This window comes from Pelodiscus sinensis, unplaced genomic scaffold (genome assembly GCF_049634645.1).
Source record: "Pelodiscus sinensis isolate JC-2024 unplaced genomic scaffold, ASM4963464v1 ctg35, whole genome shotgun sequence".
Classification (NCBI taxonomy): domain Eukaryota; kingdom Metazoa; phylum Chordata; order Testudines; family Trionychidae; genus Pelodiscus; species Pelodiscus sinensis.
The window spans coordinates 3,405,925-3,420,473 of NW_027465908.1; the positions used below are offsets into that span (position 1 = coordinate 3,405,925).

Genomic DNA, 14,549 nt, shown 5'->3' on the forward strand with positions numbered 1-14,549 from the left:
CCAATGAATTGTTAATTCTAAAGCAGGTTTTTTCTAAATGTCTGAGGCTACTTTTCATTTCCTGGCTCCCCACCATAGAGCTAACAAGGAAATTTAACAGACAGTTCCAGAGGCAAATCTCTCCGTGCCATCATCACATAAAAGTCTATATTCCAGGCTTGACGTGACACCAGTTCCTTTCATAACATGAGCCCGGCTGCAGCCTTTCAGATAAAAACTGCTTTTAAAAAATGCCACTGTTTCCTGAAAGGGGAACGGGAATGGAAAAAGCATGTGGTTAAACTGCAATCATCTGGTCTGCAAAGTAGGCATGGTTTCCAGAAGTGACCCAGTTACAAATGGAAATGTACCACTAGTTGAGGAGGAAGGAAGGGAGGGCTCCACCTCTATCTGAAATGTAATCAGCATTGCAGCCAGAACTTCCACACAAGACTTTTGGTTTCACTTCCCCATGCGGCTGTGTTCACAGTCACCCTTGATAAATATGCCTCTGTTGGACCCCAGCTACTTCAGGCAGTGAGCCATCTGGACAGACCAGTTACAAAGGACAAGCTTAAGGTGCTAGAGAATAAGCAGCATCCCTTCCCGTGCACGTTCTGTTCCACATTTTATACAATTAGCTTGGAAACCAAGCCTGTCAGATCAAGTTGATAATTCTTTTGGGAACGTGCTCCTGCATTGCTTACGGGGAGAAGAGGGCAGTCAGGTTCTCACAGCTAGCGGGTCTCTGGCCTTTCTACTGTGTCATATGTCACAACGACGAGTGTCACACCAAGAGGAGAAAAGACAGCTTGTTCTTTTGTGTTACCGTCTCCCTCAGGTTGTATCAGGGGTGGAAGACGGTTGGAGTCATATCAGATATGCATCTTGCAATGGCTCCTGTCCCTCTGCTGCAGTACGTGTAGGAAACAAATGGCACTAAGTGACCCATCCCTCTCCAAGGGGGAAAAAAAAGAACAATGGGTGAGGACTGCCCAGGAACCAGGTGCGTGTGTTATATTGAAGTCTGTCTATCTGAGATGCACAGATAGAACAGGAACAGGAAGAGATGCCAGACTGCATCAAACCAACTGTCCATCTTGTTCAGAACTGTCTCCATCATGGCAGCACCAACTACTTCAAAGAATGGTGCAAAAAGCTCTGAATTCCTCATTCAGGCTGTGTCCACACTCAGGGGTTCTTTCGAAAAAAGTAGCCTTTTTTCGAAAGAACTTCCCCTGCATCCAGACTCAAGCCGCGTTCTTTCGAAATTATTTCGAAAGAACGCGGCTTTTCTTTCGATGGCGGTAAACCTCGTTTCACGAGGAAGAACGCCTTCCTTCGAAAGTTCTTCTTTCGAAGGAAGGCGTTCTTCAATGTAAAGAGGCTGTCTTCGAAAGAGAGCATCCAGACTCGCTGGGTGCTCTCTTTCGAAAAAGCGGATTTCCGCTATCGAAAGATCTGCCTGCAGTCTAGACGCGCTCTTTCGAAAGAGCCTCTTTCGAAAGATGCTTTCGAAAGAGCCTCTTTCGAAAGATGCTTTCGAAAGAGCCTCTTTCGAAAGAAGCCTGCAGTCTAGACACACCCTCAGTTACAGGTTAACCTCTGTACAGCAAAGTTTCCTCCTGACCTCCACCAGTAGAGGTTGGCTTGTGCCCTGGAGCATGAGCCCTTCTATCCTTTTCACATCCATAACGCTGACTGTTCTTAATCTTTATTATTAGAGCTCTGAGCAGGTTTATTATCTGTACAAATGTCTGATTCCTTGTTTGGAATCCTGCTAAACTCCAAGGGCTCCGAGAGAAGAAGAAGTTAGGAAGACTGGGATAAGCAAGGGCCTGTATAGTAAATCCTGGTAACAGGGGTGTGTCTACACAGCAGGGTTATTTTGGGACACCGGTAGTTATTCCAAAATAACAACGTGAGCGTCTACACAGAAATGCCGTTATTTCCAAATAAATTCAAAATAACGGATGGCTTATTCCGACTTCTGTAAACCTCATTCCACGAGGAATAATGCCTATTCTGAAGTAGCTATTTCGCTCCACTGCTGCTATTTTGAAATACCTCCTCCCCAGGGACATTCAAAGTAATTGCTCCCCAGTGACTCCTGAGACTCTAAATCGAGGTAGCATGTCCGCATTAGGGGAGCCTGACTTGGACTAATTTTGAGGCTTTCCAGGAGTGTAGACGTGCTATTTCAAAAGAAGCTATTCCAGAGTATTTCTTCCAGAATAGCTTATTTTGAAATAAGCGTGCAGTGTAGATACACCCTTGAAGTGAAATGCTACTGGTCAACAACAGAGAATGCACTAGCAATGAGCAACAATTAAATATGCCACAGTGCTGTCCGACAGTTGAGTGGGAGAATGTAATAATTTTACCGATGCTGTGGATACGTAATGGAGAGACACACCAGGGAAAGCCTATGGCATGGCAGTGCAATAATGGTTCAACACTGCACAAGTATTATATAACGGCCAGTGGCAGTGTGAAAGCAGATCATTATGACTTTTGACACAGCTGTGGAAATGCGATGCACTGTAATATGGGCCAATATGTAGAAACTACAACACCGGGGTAAAAGGCGACAATTACACAGCAGGAGCAATGATAGCGATGTACTTTGTGCAAGTAGCATAGCAATGCACCCTGCTGTAATGTGCACAAAATGATTTTGCGCTGCGCTCTGCTATACAGCACCTTTGACCCAAAGCACAATCAAGAGATAACTGAAGGACACAGCAGCCAGACCAAAACCAAAAAAACCCCCAAAAACTGTGGCTCAAAGCCAAACATTTGTGTCAGCCACTTGTGATCTTAAGTGGAAAGATTCTATCAGGCTTCCACGAGGAAGAGATGAGACATCATATTGCTAGACATGTCAACACTAAGGCTGTGTCTAGACTACATGCCTCTGTCGGCAGAGGCATGTAGATTAGTCAGATCAGCAAAGGCAAATGAAGCCGCGATTTAAATGATCGCGGCTTCATTTACATTTACATGGCTGCTGCGCTGAGCCAACAAACAGCTGATCAGCTGTTTGTCGGCTCGCCGCTAGTCTGGACGTTCCCCCTGTCGACATCAAAGCCCTTTGTCGGCAGCCCCGTTATTCCTCGTGGGATGAGGTTTACTGGGGCTGCCGACAAAGGGCTTTGATGTCGACAGGGGGAATGTCCAGACTAGCAGCGAGCTGACAAACAGCTGATCAGCTGTTTGTCGGCTCAGCGCGGCAGCCATGTAAATGTAAATGAAGCCGCGATCATTTAAATCACGGCTTCATTTACCTTTTCTGAACAAACAAATCTACATGCCTCTGCCGACAGAGGCATGTAGTTTAGACGTACCCTAAAGGAAGGGTAATATGCCAGTCAAAATGCCAAAGGAGGAGGGAGGCATTATAGTACTAGCCTGATGGTGAGAATAACCATTCCAATCTACTAGTTAACGATTATATTTCTATGGTCCTCATGAGCTTGTTCTGACCTGTAAAACTCTAGGACCTGATCCGGCTTCCAGTGAAGAGAATGCTCCAGTATGCTTCAGTGGATGTAAGATCAAGGATATAACTAGTTTCATATTAATACAAAATACTGAGTGTGCTGAAGTTCAGCAGATGTGCATAATAAGTAAGTTGCTTGTCACGTGCCTAAAGTCAATTTCTTCCTTTGATTCTTTGCTAATTTGGTATGCCTAATGTCTGATGTCATTTGCATACCAGGAAAAAAGTAGCTGTCTCATAGACTAAGTTCATTTTAAAAAATGAATAAAGCTAGTTTGGGTGATGGCCATGCAGATGGGGGAGTCAAGAGCTGGTGAATAACTGCATTCAATTCAACTTATTTGCGTTCTGTGAGCTTTTCAACTGGCTGTAAAAATAAACAGTGCTCTCAGTAAGAGACTTCCCAGTTTCCGAGGAGAAGAAAATGTTTAACAACAAGTTGGCATTCGGCTTAATCCCATGACAGCAGGTGTTTGGACCAGAAGGGCTGACAAGGCCTTCAACAGGGCAATGTGACAGGCACTGCTGTGTGCCTTGATGAGTGGAAGGTGCAAAGCACACAGTGAGTGTATGACTGCCCCCCCTAGATGACATGGCCAACAATTCATGAGGGGCAGGGAAACGTGTCCTCACTCTGACACACCCAAAAGAGCAATACGCACAAGACCCTACACGTGCAAGGATGCATTCAAGTGTGACTCCTTCATGGTGCAGGTGCATAAAAGCAAGGGGAATAGAATCTAATAGTGCTTTTCATTTATACCTTTTCATCTAAAGAACTCAAGCACGACGTGTGCTTGTGTAGCTATCACAATGCCCTTCAGGCAGTGCAAGTCTGAGCACAGAATTATCTATCTTTTTTTGAAACTGCCCTTGCTCCACGGCAGTTTTATGCTACTGCTCTTACTAGAATCTGTTAAACTGAAAACCAAAGAATCCAGCATTCTGTGCACCACAAATTAGTTCCCATGGTAAGGTAATCAGGATTCGATTGAAGAACAGAGACAAAAACATACACTTGGCTAAGAGGCCCCATCCACAACAGGAGTGGGATGAAGTATAGGGTCACAATTTATGTGAAGGGCACATTTATAAATGGCTCATAAAACATCCATTAGACCTTGTCTATAATTACGCAGAGATTGACACTCCAGAGCTTCCAGGGTTAGATTTAGTGGGTCTAGTAAGGCCCTGCTAAATCGAATGCTGAGAGCTGCCCCATCAACCCCAGTACTCCATGGAGGGGCAAGGGAAGTCAATGGGAGAGTGTCTCCTGTTGACCTCCCACAGTGGGGCTGCCCCAGAAATTTGGTTTCAAAGTACATCGACTCCAGTTACACAACTGCAGCTACGAGAATTGTGTATCTTAGTTGAATGTATCCCACCGCAATGTATCCCACCTTAGTAATTTATTAACAGCTAACTATTATAGATGTTAGAGTTCAATAGCTTAAGAGGTTGTTTTTAATTGTGGCTGAAAGCCATCTTCTACTGTCATGCTTATAACCAACTGTCACATGTCTCTTATACTTATAACATCATACCGGTTTATCGTCAATTAGCTCTTCTTATTTTATAAATGTAAGCTTTGCATAAAGTGTGGCCAAATATACACAAGAAAATATTCCCTCCAAATGAATCAGGTTTCACATCTTCCAAGTGAACCTAAGGCTATGCATTTCCTGCTGGGATGGTGACATTTATTATAGATCTCAGCTTCAAATGGAGTTTCTTAAAGGCTCTTGCTAGTTGGATACTAGAGATGGAGGCAAATGAAATAATCTAATAAAATCTGCCTCTTTCTGTTTGATTAATGCACAATCTGCCTTATGGCAATTTGCAGAGACTACATTCTACAAATAATTTTTAGCTCTGTAGCTCACTAATGAGCAGCGCACTGAGGATATTTAAGCTTTTTGACTGGTCCTCCAAGTCACAGTATGTTCCTGTTGCTTGACTGGATGTACATAATCAGCTTGCCTTTGTCTGGCCTAATGGACAGTCATTTTTTAAAATATGCTTTCCTAAGAATTATCCCTAGCATTTGCTTAAATTTCTCCATGTCCACAGATGTTCCCAATAATTAGCTTGCTCACCAGAATGGACAGTTTAAATCAAAGGTGGGCAAGATATGACCTGCCGGCCGGATCCGGCCTGCCAAGCCTTTCAATCTGTCCCAGGGCCCACCCCACCAGGACCATTAGGCACAGAGCAGCCTGAAGTGACTGGCTGCTCCATGTGGCTCTCTGTGCCACACACCCGGTGGGGGGGGGGGGGGGGAGAGGCTTCGTGTGCTTCCCCTACTTCGCAATCTCTCAGCTCCCATTGGCTGGAAACCAAGGGAGCCTGCCTGAGGGTCCCACTTGGCTGCCGGCACCTAGGTAAGGGTCTCTAAGCCAGAGCCTGCATCTGGCATCTCACTCCCTCCTGCACCCTGCAGCCCAATCCCCTGCCCCAGGTCACAGCCCCTGCCTTTATGCAAATGCCCTCGCAGACCCCACACCCTCTCCTGCATCTCAGTACAACTCCCTTCTGCACCCAACCTCCATCCCAGACCCGTACCTCCTCTGGAGAAAAGTGCAGCCCTGCACTGCTTACCAAAATGTTGGTGTGCCTCCCCATCCAAAAGTATTGCCCACCTTTGGTTTAAATGAATTTGTTTACAATTGGAGTCAACATTCCTAGGAAATACCCAAATATTGCAAAAAGTATCTTATGTCACTGCTACTTCCACTTGCTTCCTCCTAGCTCACTGACCCACAGGAACGCCCTTCACCCTCAGAACAGGGTGACCCTATTTCCCTACGCTGAGGATGGAACAAACTAGTAAAATTCCTTATCATCGGGCACGCTCAACTGCCATCAGAACAATGCAGAACAAACATGCAAATGAACATCAAGTCAACGGCCCCATTGAAAAAAAATTCTGTGCAGCTGGATTCTCTTTATTTACCTTCTTACCACTAAGGTTTGCATGGGGAGAGGTGATACACAGGGATGGTGGTGACTGACTGACCAGACCCAACCCACCCTCCCTGCCTGGCTGGCCCCCCAGGATGAATCTCCTTCTCCTGGTACATGGTCTTCTTGAAGCAACATGCGGGGGGCACACAGGGTCACAGGCCCACACTCCTCAGATTTTTGTCAGGATTCACAGCAGCAGCCTTTCAGCACTATGCAAGAGGGAAGGACTTCCAGATGCGGGGGGGGGGGGGGGGGGGGGGGGAGGAGAACAGGGGAGGTGAGAGGTAGAGAGGACTTGACTCATGTCTTGGTAGAGGTCATCTCTTCCCCCTTTCCCCCCCCTCCCCGTTACCTTGTGGCTAGAAGCAGCATGTTCCTTCCTGCCCACAGAAAGACAGCTCACACCTGCAAGCTACTGCTGGCCACCAACATAACCTCTTGTTCCATGGCTACACTGTGTGCAGGGAGGGGCTAACCCCTAAGGATGCATTGTGCATCAGGCCTCAAGGACCCTGACTCCAGGGTCTTCAGTCCACCTGGCCAGAGATGGCTCAGCAGGGAAGGGTGCCGGGGGGACAGAGCAGTCCCGCACTGGTTGGGAGCAGGACGTGGGAAGGAGGAGGGGCATGTGAAGAGGGTGCTGGGTGCCCCTGCACCAGGGGCTGCTGTGGAGCCTGCAGGGTCGGGGCATGGACAGGCTGCGAATAGCTTTGTCTAACCACTAGCCTTGTCTACCCACTGACGTCAGCTGCCACTGGCTGCCCACCGCTCACCAGCCGCTCGCCCACCTGTGGTGAGAACGGATTCAGCCAATAGTAGAACCCACCTGTACCGCTCGGGAGGGGGGAGAGAGAAAGTATGGGACCATTTGCCCATTTTTAAGAAAAAGCAGGGACACCTGCAGCGGGCTTAAATGCAGAACTGTCCCTTTAAAATCAGGACATCTAGGCACCCTGCCTCAAAACTATGCTAACACCCTCCCGTCGCCCAGCAGCCTGGATACCAGCTAGCCCCCAGGAACAATGATCCTGGCATGAGTTGCACTGTTGCTATATGCTAAGGCAGGGTTCTCAAAATCTTCCATAGGAAGGAGCATCTCTTAATAGCGAGATTGTCCTGCGGTCACCTCTCCTCCCAGTCCCGATTCTGCAGAATCTCTCCTCTCCCTTCGTGGTCGAAGCATCAATCAGAGCAACTCCTAGGGCTGCTTAAATGAAGAAGTGTTGGGAAAAGCATTTTCAGCTGCCTGTCAGTGAAAGTCAGCAGCTGGGCACAAGGACGAGATCCAAGACTAGGCACCAGCGAGCTTCCTGTGGATCAGAGATGACACAAACAGGGAACTAAGGAATGTTTTGAACACCGAAGCAGGAGGTTGTGAGGCAGGAAGATTTCATACATACTGGAATGAATCCCAACTAGGGATGTGAAGGGTTAACAGTGGGGGCTGGAACAGCTTCCTGCCCACTGCAGGCAGGGGGTTGTTCTAGCCTTTGGTGGGGGCCTGCCAGAGACAAGAGCTGCTCCAGCACCACCCCTGCTTGCGGGGGACTCAGGTGCTCTGACCAGGACACCTGCGGCCCTCCAACATCTCCTAGCTGATGCAGCCTCTGCCATGGGTGGTGAGGGACCAGGGCGGGGGGACGTATGGGGGGGGGGGATTTCAGCCCAGTGGCAGGCAGGGGGGATGCTCTCCCCCTTTAATCGGTTAACCAGTTAAACAATATGTTTAACCAGTTAGCCAGTTAAACAGGATTTTACATCCCTAATCCAAACTGGGTGCCTCTGGCACCTGCATAGTCTTTTAAGCATCATCCATTATGTAGTGCTCTGCATTAAAATTGAGAAGGGCTCCAAGATCAACTGATGAAAACCACTATGTAAGAGCTAGGCATTATTAGTGATTGTATTTCTTTCTGGCACTCACAAGCCAGTTAAGATCCCTTGATCCTACCAGACCTCTCAGCTCCTGGGAATGGATTGAAATTACCAACTAATTCTAATGGTTGAGAAATTTGTACATTTAGAGAAGAAATCAATATGGAAGAGAAAGCAGCATGCTCTTTCTATGGCTGGGCCAAAAATGAAACTACTCAACTACCCCAGTCTCTGTTCTGCATTTTGCAGTGCAGAAAAGGAATAAATAGGTTTAATGGGACCCCAGACTTAAATCACTCCTGGGTTTGCAAGATCAAGTCCCTGTTTTATCCATTTGTAGCTGTAAGAAACATGAGCAAAAACAAAGAATGAGAAACCATAAATCTAAACGCTTCAAAACTTTGCTTTGTTTCAATTAAAATGAGATCCACATGATGTCTGAACAGCCATTCTGGTTATATGTAGTATATAAAATGTTAAAGAACGGAGCAAATAATCTCACAGCAATTGTTTACCTGTTGAATTTATCCTCTTTCTCTTTTTGGGAAATGTTAGGTCACAGAAGGTTAACATTACAATCCCTATTTCATCTTATTAACGCCAAGATTTTTTAAAACTTTCTCTGTTCCTTGCAAATTGTTTGGTGGGCTGTTTAGTACATTAAACCTCCATGCATGGTAGAGAGGAGAGGAGGAGGAGGAAGTGGCATTTCTCAGCCTCCCCAACTGGACAGACCCTGAGGCTTTTCCCCACCACTCTCATGGTGCTGGGGGACTGTGTCTGGGAGCAGCGGGAAGCATGGAGCCATGTGTGCACGGTGTCAGGTAAGCACCTCGCTCCCAACCCCTCACGCCCAGACTCCACAGCACCCTCCCTGGCCCAGTAAAATCTTTAATTTGACATGCCTTGTTTCTCAGGGTTGCCAGTAAAAAGAGATTCAAATATATGTGATACATCAAATATAAGATGAGTCAGTTAGCCATGACTAGTCACAAAAGTCACATGGATATTCTCCCTGCTCTGATTGGATGACTGCAATTCTTATGATCAGAAGCAGGATTTGAAGCATCCATAGCATCTCTGATGGAATGGAAGCTATTAGGAGAGAAGAGATCAAAACCAGAACATTTCATAAAAAAGTTATTCTTTTATTTTTATCTTTTTTCCTACAAAATTTGAAATTTAATACATTTTTTCATTCAAAACTTCAAAATTTGAATTCTTGCCCGCATTCTATACTGCTTAAAACTGGAATTTTTTGTGGAAATTTGATCAACATTTCTTCCTTTTTCCAATCACAATTCAAAATGTTGCTTCAAATTTTGGTCAAAACACTTGAAATGCAGAAAATTTCAAACAGCTCTAACAAGCGGTCTTGGAAAAAATGATTTAAGGTTTTCTGAAATCCCTGAGCCACATGGGCCCTTTTCCACAGGCATCATTCCACAGGCATCATAAAATTAGACTGCTGTACATTTTATCATCCACTGAGTGCAGTGGTTAAGTTTAGTCTCCTTTTGTCACATTCATACAGATTCATGAATGTCTGCTCACATACTGTACTTCTTTATCTTATTGAATTGATTCTGTGTCAGGGTACTGGCATCAACCATGTTAAATAATACACCTCGTCATAAAATATGCCATGATCGTTGTTATTTACTAGGTTAATTTGTTGATCTCATCACTGCCAAAAATGCAAAGTAATTACATGCACGTGCACAGAATTAGTTATGAAAGGGGTGGTCAGATTGTTTTGTCTCGTTAATTGCTTCTGTGCCCAGGCTTCTGTAAGAGGGTTTGTCTAACTTATCACCCTGCTGCATCAAGTGGTGCCCTGTCCCATATTATTAAGAATACCACTTACACGGCAAATCCCTGAGTCTCCACGCTGAATACTTGTGTTCGATGGGCAAAATTGCAAAAGGTGAGAGCACCGGGAGGAAAGCTCAGTTTTTAAATTCAAGCAAATACATGGAGGCAGTGTTTTGCTGTGTCTAAGAACTCTGCTAAATATGCTGTGTTTGGAGATATGCTAGTACATGAATATGTAGCACGTTGCACATACATGTTCCATCATTATATTACGTGGAGCATGTTAACAGGGGCCCTATCACAAACACTGGATTATCAGAGCAGATGAGAAGAAACCCCCCAGCTCCTCCAAAAATACCAGCAGATCTTTCCCATCACCACCTTTTCTACAGTCCATGTTAATAGCTTTACTGTTCACTTGCTGTAACTTTGATGATCCATATGCAGTGTATAAGGCAATAAAACTCCACCACAAGGATGCTTCAGAGCAAACAGTGTCACAGATTACCAGCAAAACAAGCTCTACTTTTCTCACTCCAGGAGACCAGCCTGGCAAGTTATCTGCCTGGCTTTGAGACAACGGAGCAAATCCAATCCCTGTTGTCGTGCCCACAGACGGCAGCAGAGTTACAGCAGGGCAGGATTTGGCCCAGGCTGTTTTCAGGAGGCTGACTGGAAGGATTTGAAAGTAATCCCGAGAGTCTTACCTGGGTCTGCTCTGAAAGGCACTCATTCATTCAGCAGAGGGAGGTCTGGGCAAAGCTGCAGCTGCGAACTCCTCACGGCAGCATCTCCCGGTCAAATCCCACCCTGCAAAGGGGGAGAGGACCCCATCCAGAGGCGATGTGGTGTGGCAATGAGGGGGGTCCTTCCCTGCAGCCCGACACTGGAACCTGAGCTTTGACACTCCCTCTGCCAGCTGGTGAACGGAAACAAGCGGTTCCGCGCTCCTGCTCGCACACACTAACACAGACCACCACTCACTGCCAAGAACATACTCTGCCTGCACAAGAGCAGTTTGTTTCGTTAACCCTCCGCTGGCTGACAGGCAGGCGCTCCTCTCTCTGGCGGAGATCTTCAGTCCCTTGTGCTTCCCGGTGCATCCTCGCAGCTCAGCTGGCTGGAAAGCTCCTCTCCCAGCTGGTGGAGGGTTTGAAATGTAACCTGAGAAAATAAAGAGAATTTGAAGAAATGAGACAGACACTGGGGGGGCTTTTAACAGCTCCGCTGTGCAAACTTACAGCCAACGCGGACAGCACTCGAATGAGAGGCTGTGATTTGAACGGGGACGTTTAACACAGCTGAATCATTTGTATCTAGCACTCTGGGGTGTGGGAAGGAGAAGGTGGTTGGAGCCAGTTATGGAGCCGTTTCGGTGTTTACCACATTTGCTTCATTTAACAAATGGGTTTGGGAAAGGTTGGGGAGTTTTCTTATTTGCTGCCAAAATATACTGACTGGGGGGGGGGGGGAGCAGGTTTATTGCTTGCAAGCAATGGAAAGGCTGATGGTAAGATGACAGGTGCATGAACAGGGTGCTTGTATGGGGATAGAGCAGATTAATGGGAATTCTGTTATTTCTAGCATCAAACCATCTCCTTACCCACAAATTGCGCACACTTATCTGCCAAAAAAGCTCGTATTCCTGGTATCCTATCCTCCGTCTCCAATCACTCTACCTGTCTGTTTACCTTCCTGCTGCTCCGTGCCTTCATTTATAGGCTGTGGACTGTGGTGGAATCTCCATCCCTAAAGGTTTTTAAGTCTTGGTTTGACAAAGCCCTGGCTGGGTTGGTTTAATTGGGGTTGGTCCTGCCTTGGGCAGGAGATGGGACTTGATGACCTCCTATGATTCTATGATTTTCAAAAGCTTCCTGGGAGAAAATCCCATAAATGTTAAGTTGGCTGCCTTTGGAACTCTCAGCTCAGACCTTTCTCATGGGTCTGTACAGCGCCAGGCACAAGAGGGCTCCATTCTGGTTGGGGTCATTAAGTGGCTCTGCAACACTGAAAAGTGGTTTGGAGGGGGTTTGCTAAGGATCGTGAGGTTTTTAGAGGTTTGATGCTGCTACTTGTTCCAAACAGATGTGACAACAGATGTTTTTCATTGATAACCCATTGAGACGCTGCCCCACAATCTAGCCCCCAACCCGTTCATGTCTCAATGGCTGAGTCCAATGTGGAGAGAGGAACCAGTTTCACACGCTTGTCCCCGGCACTGAGAAATCTCGCCCAGGCCGGCTTCCTAAGGGGAAAAGGACGACACATCTGACATCAGTGTGGGGGTTTTAATAAACGCTCTGGAAAAGCAGCTGCGCAAGAACCACATCTACAACTGAGCACTCTCTCTGCTCTGCGGCTGAGAAACAGGAACCAATTGTTTCCCATTCCTGTCTCCTGCAGGTGAAGGTCTTTGCACACTTCCCATTTGCAGCTCATTAGTTTCAACCACTTTTTTCACATTTCTTGGCACATACAGATCTTGAAATGTTCAATAATTTCACACCAGAGAGGGAATCAGCATCCCAGACTGACATTTTCGCTACATTTTGCTAGGAGATATGCCCTCTCTAAAATTCAAAATATTTAACTTTCTAAGAATAAAGACTGGGTCTGGGCATGAAGGCTTAAGACAGACAATCCAGTGGTCAGGGCACTAATCTAGTGCTTGGGAGAAGTGAGGTTCAAGTCACTTCTCTGACCCACACTGCTTGAGTGACTTTGGGCAAAGCATTTAGGAATCCGAGACAAAGATGGGTTCTGTATTAAATGGGGATAACAGTGCCTCTCTACTTCGCAGCAGTGCTGTGAAGATGAAGCTATTGCAGATGCTAAGGTGCTCAGATTCTACAGCAGTGAGAGCCAGAGAAACACCTAGGATGGATAGCAAGATACATAAGGCTTACTTGCAGGAAAATATGTCCCCACTTGTGCTAGCAAATCCCTTTCTATTATGTTAGAGCTGGCCTGCCCATAAGCTGGCCTTCAAACAACACTGTAAAAGACATCATAAGGCAAGCAACAATTCCCATGTGATGTTTAAGTGGAGTTCTGACAGTCCTAAGCAATTAGGAACAGCAGATAAAATAGTCTAAAATACCCTATTCTTCTGTCTCTAACTGTCTCTAGCATCTCCACTATTGCTAACGCCAACCTACACGTGTTTTCTCTAACTTCCAGAATCATCTTTGCATTGAACATCAGCGCTTCCTTATTTTCTTCTCCGGTTCTTTGTCATCAGAAAGTGACATGTCCGGCAGAAAATAGACTTTTTACTTCTTCTATATTCTATACCTGGGGTGGGATATACATGACATTGCCCCCGTTGGCAAATGGCGGATTTGATACACCCAGTGGGTTACAGCTATAAATAGAAAATCGATCAAAATTCATACAGTGTACGTAGATTCCCCAAACTGGCACACCCCTTCTATCAGATCTACTCATGTCAGCCCCCTTCATCCTTAGAGCAAGGACACCCCACTTCTATTTGCCACTGAGTCACTGTGAAATCCAGCCTCAGCCAAGTATCAACCTCTCTCAGTCTGTGAAATGTGCCTGTGATTTACCTAACTCCAAGAGCTATTCCAAAGTTTCATTCATTAATGAATATTTGTGAGACTCACTGAGATCAGTGAAGGACGCCTATGGAGAGGACAAAGTTACATCAGTTACACTGCTCATCCTGTGTTGACTAGCAGTCGTTCTTTGCCAGCCCAAGAAACAAGACTGAGATCGCTGTGCCATTACTGCTCTTCTTCAACCCCCCAAAACACTTTGCTGCTACACACTGTGATTCCCTGGATTTTCCCAGATCAATGTCCACTACCTGAGTGAGATATAAAAGGAATAAACTCTGTCAGGGATTTCAGAGTTCCCCACAAATCAGTATCTGATTATTCCGTGTCTACTGAGAAAGTGCTGACTCTCCACATGGGGTAAAAATAAAATCTAACCAAAATTGAATTCACTATTTTCCCCCTCAACAGTGGAGGCCCCAGCAATCAGAGCGCACTTCTGCACCTTCCGTCTACCCACAGGGAAGAGGAACGCTTCATTAGAGTCTTCTTTCCTTTCCACGTACAGGGATACAGTTGGCATAAAGCCGTGCCCTTGCATTTTGGCTAGAAGATCTGGTGATTTAAGTCTGCCTCTGAAATAAAAAGCTGCGCACATTACCTCAGGAACATTTTCTTTCAGAACCAAAGTGAGTGTACCACAAATCGACTGTGGTCAGAGGAACATTACTTCAGATGTGTGGCTGACATCAGATACAATATCAATGTATCCCACTTTTCTGACACTCTTTCTACCTGTTCTATACTGTGTGTCCTTGATACAAGCCTCCCCGCATTCAGCCATGCCCAGAGACTCCAGTCACCAGGTGATGGTAGTTCTTTATCTTGCTAGAAAA

The 14,549-nt window shown here is 46.0% G+C and overlaps 1 protein-coding gene across 1 annotated transcript in view; it reads right to left on the minus strand.

Moving 5' to 3' along the window:
- Positions 1-14,549, minus strand: part of LOC142818179 (protein Aster-B-like) — a 335,181-nt gene that overhangs the window by 245,028 nt on the left and 75,604 nt on the right. Inside the window, exon 2 of the mRNA XM_075916427.1 lies at positions 10,843-11,299. The gene's annotated coding sequence lies outside the window, so the exon portion shown is untranslated. The remainder of the gene's footprint in view (positions 1-10,842; positions 11,300-14,549) is intronic.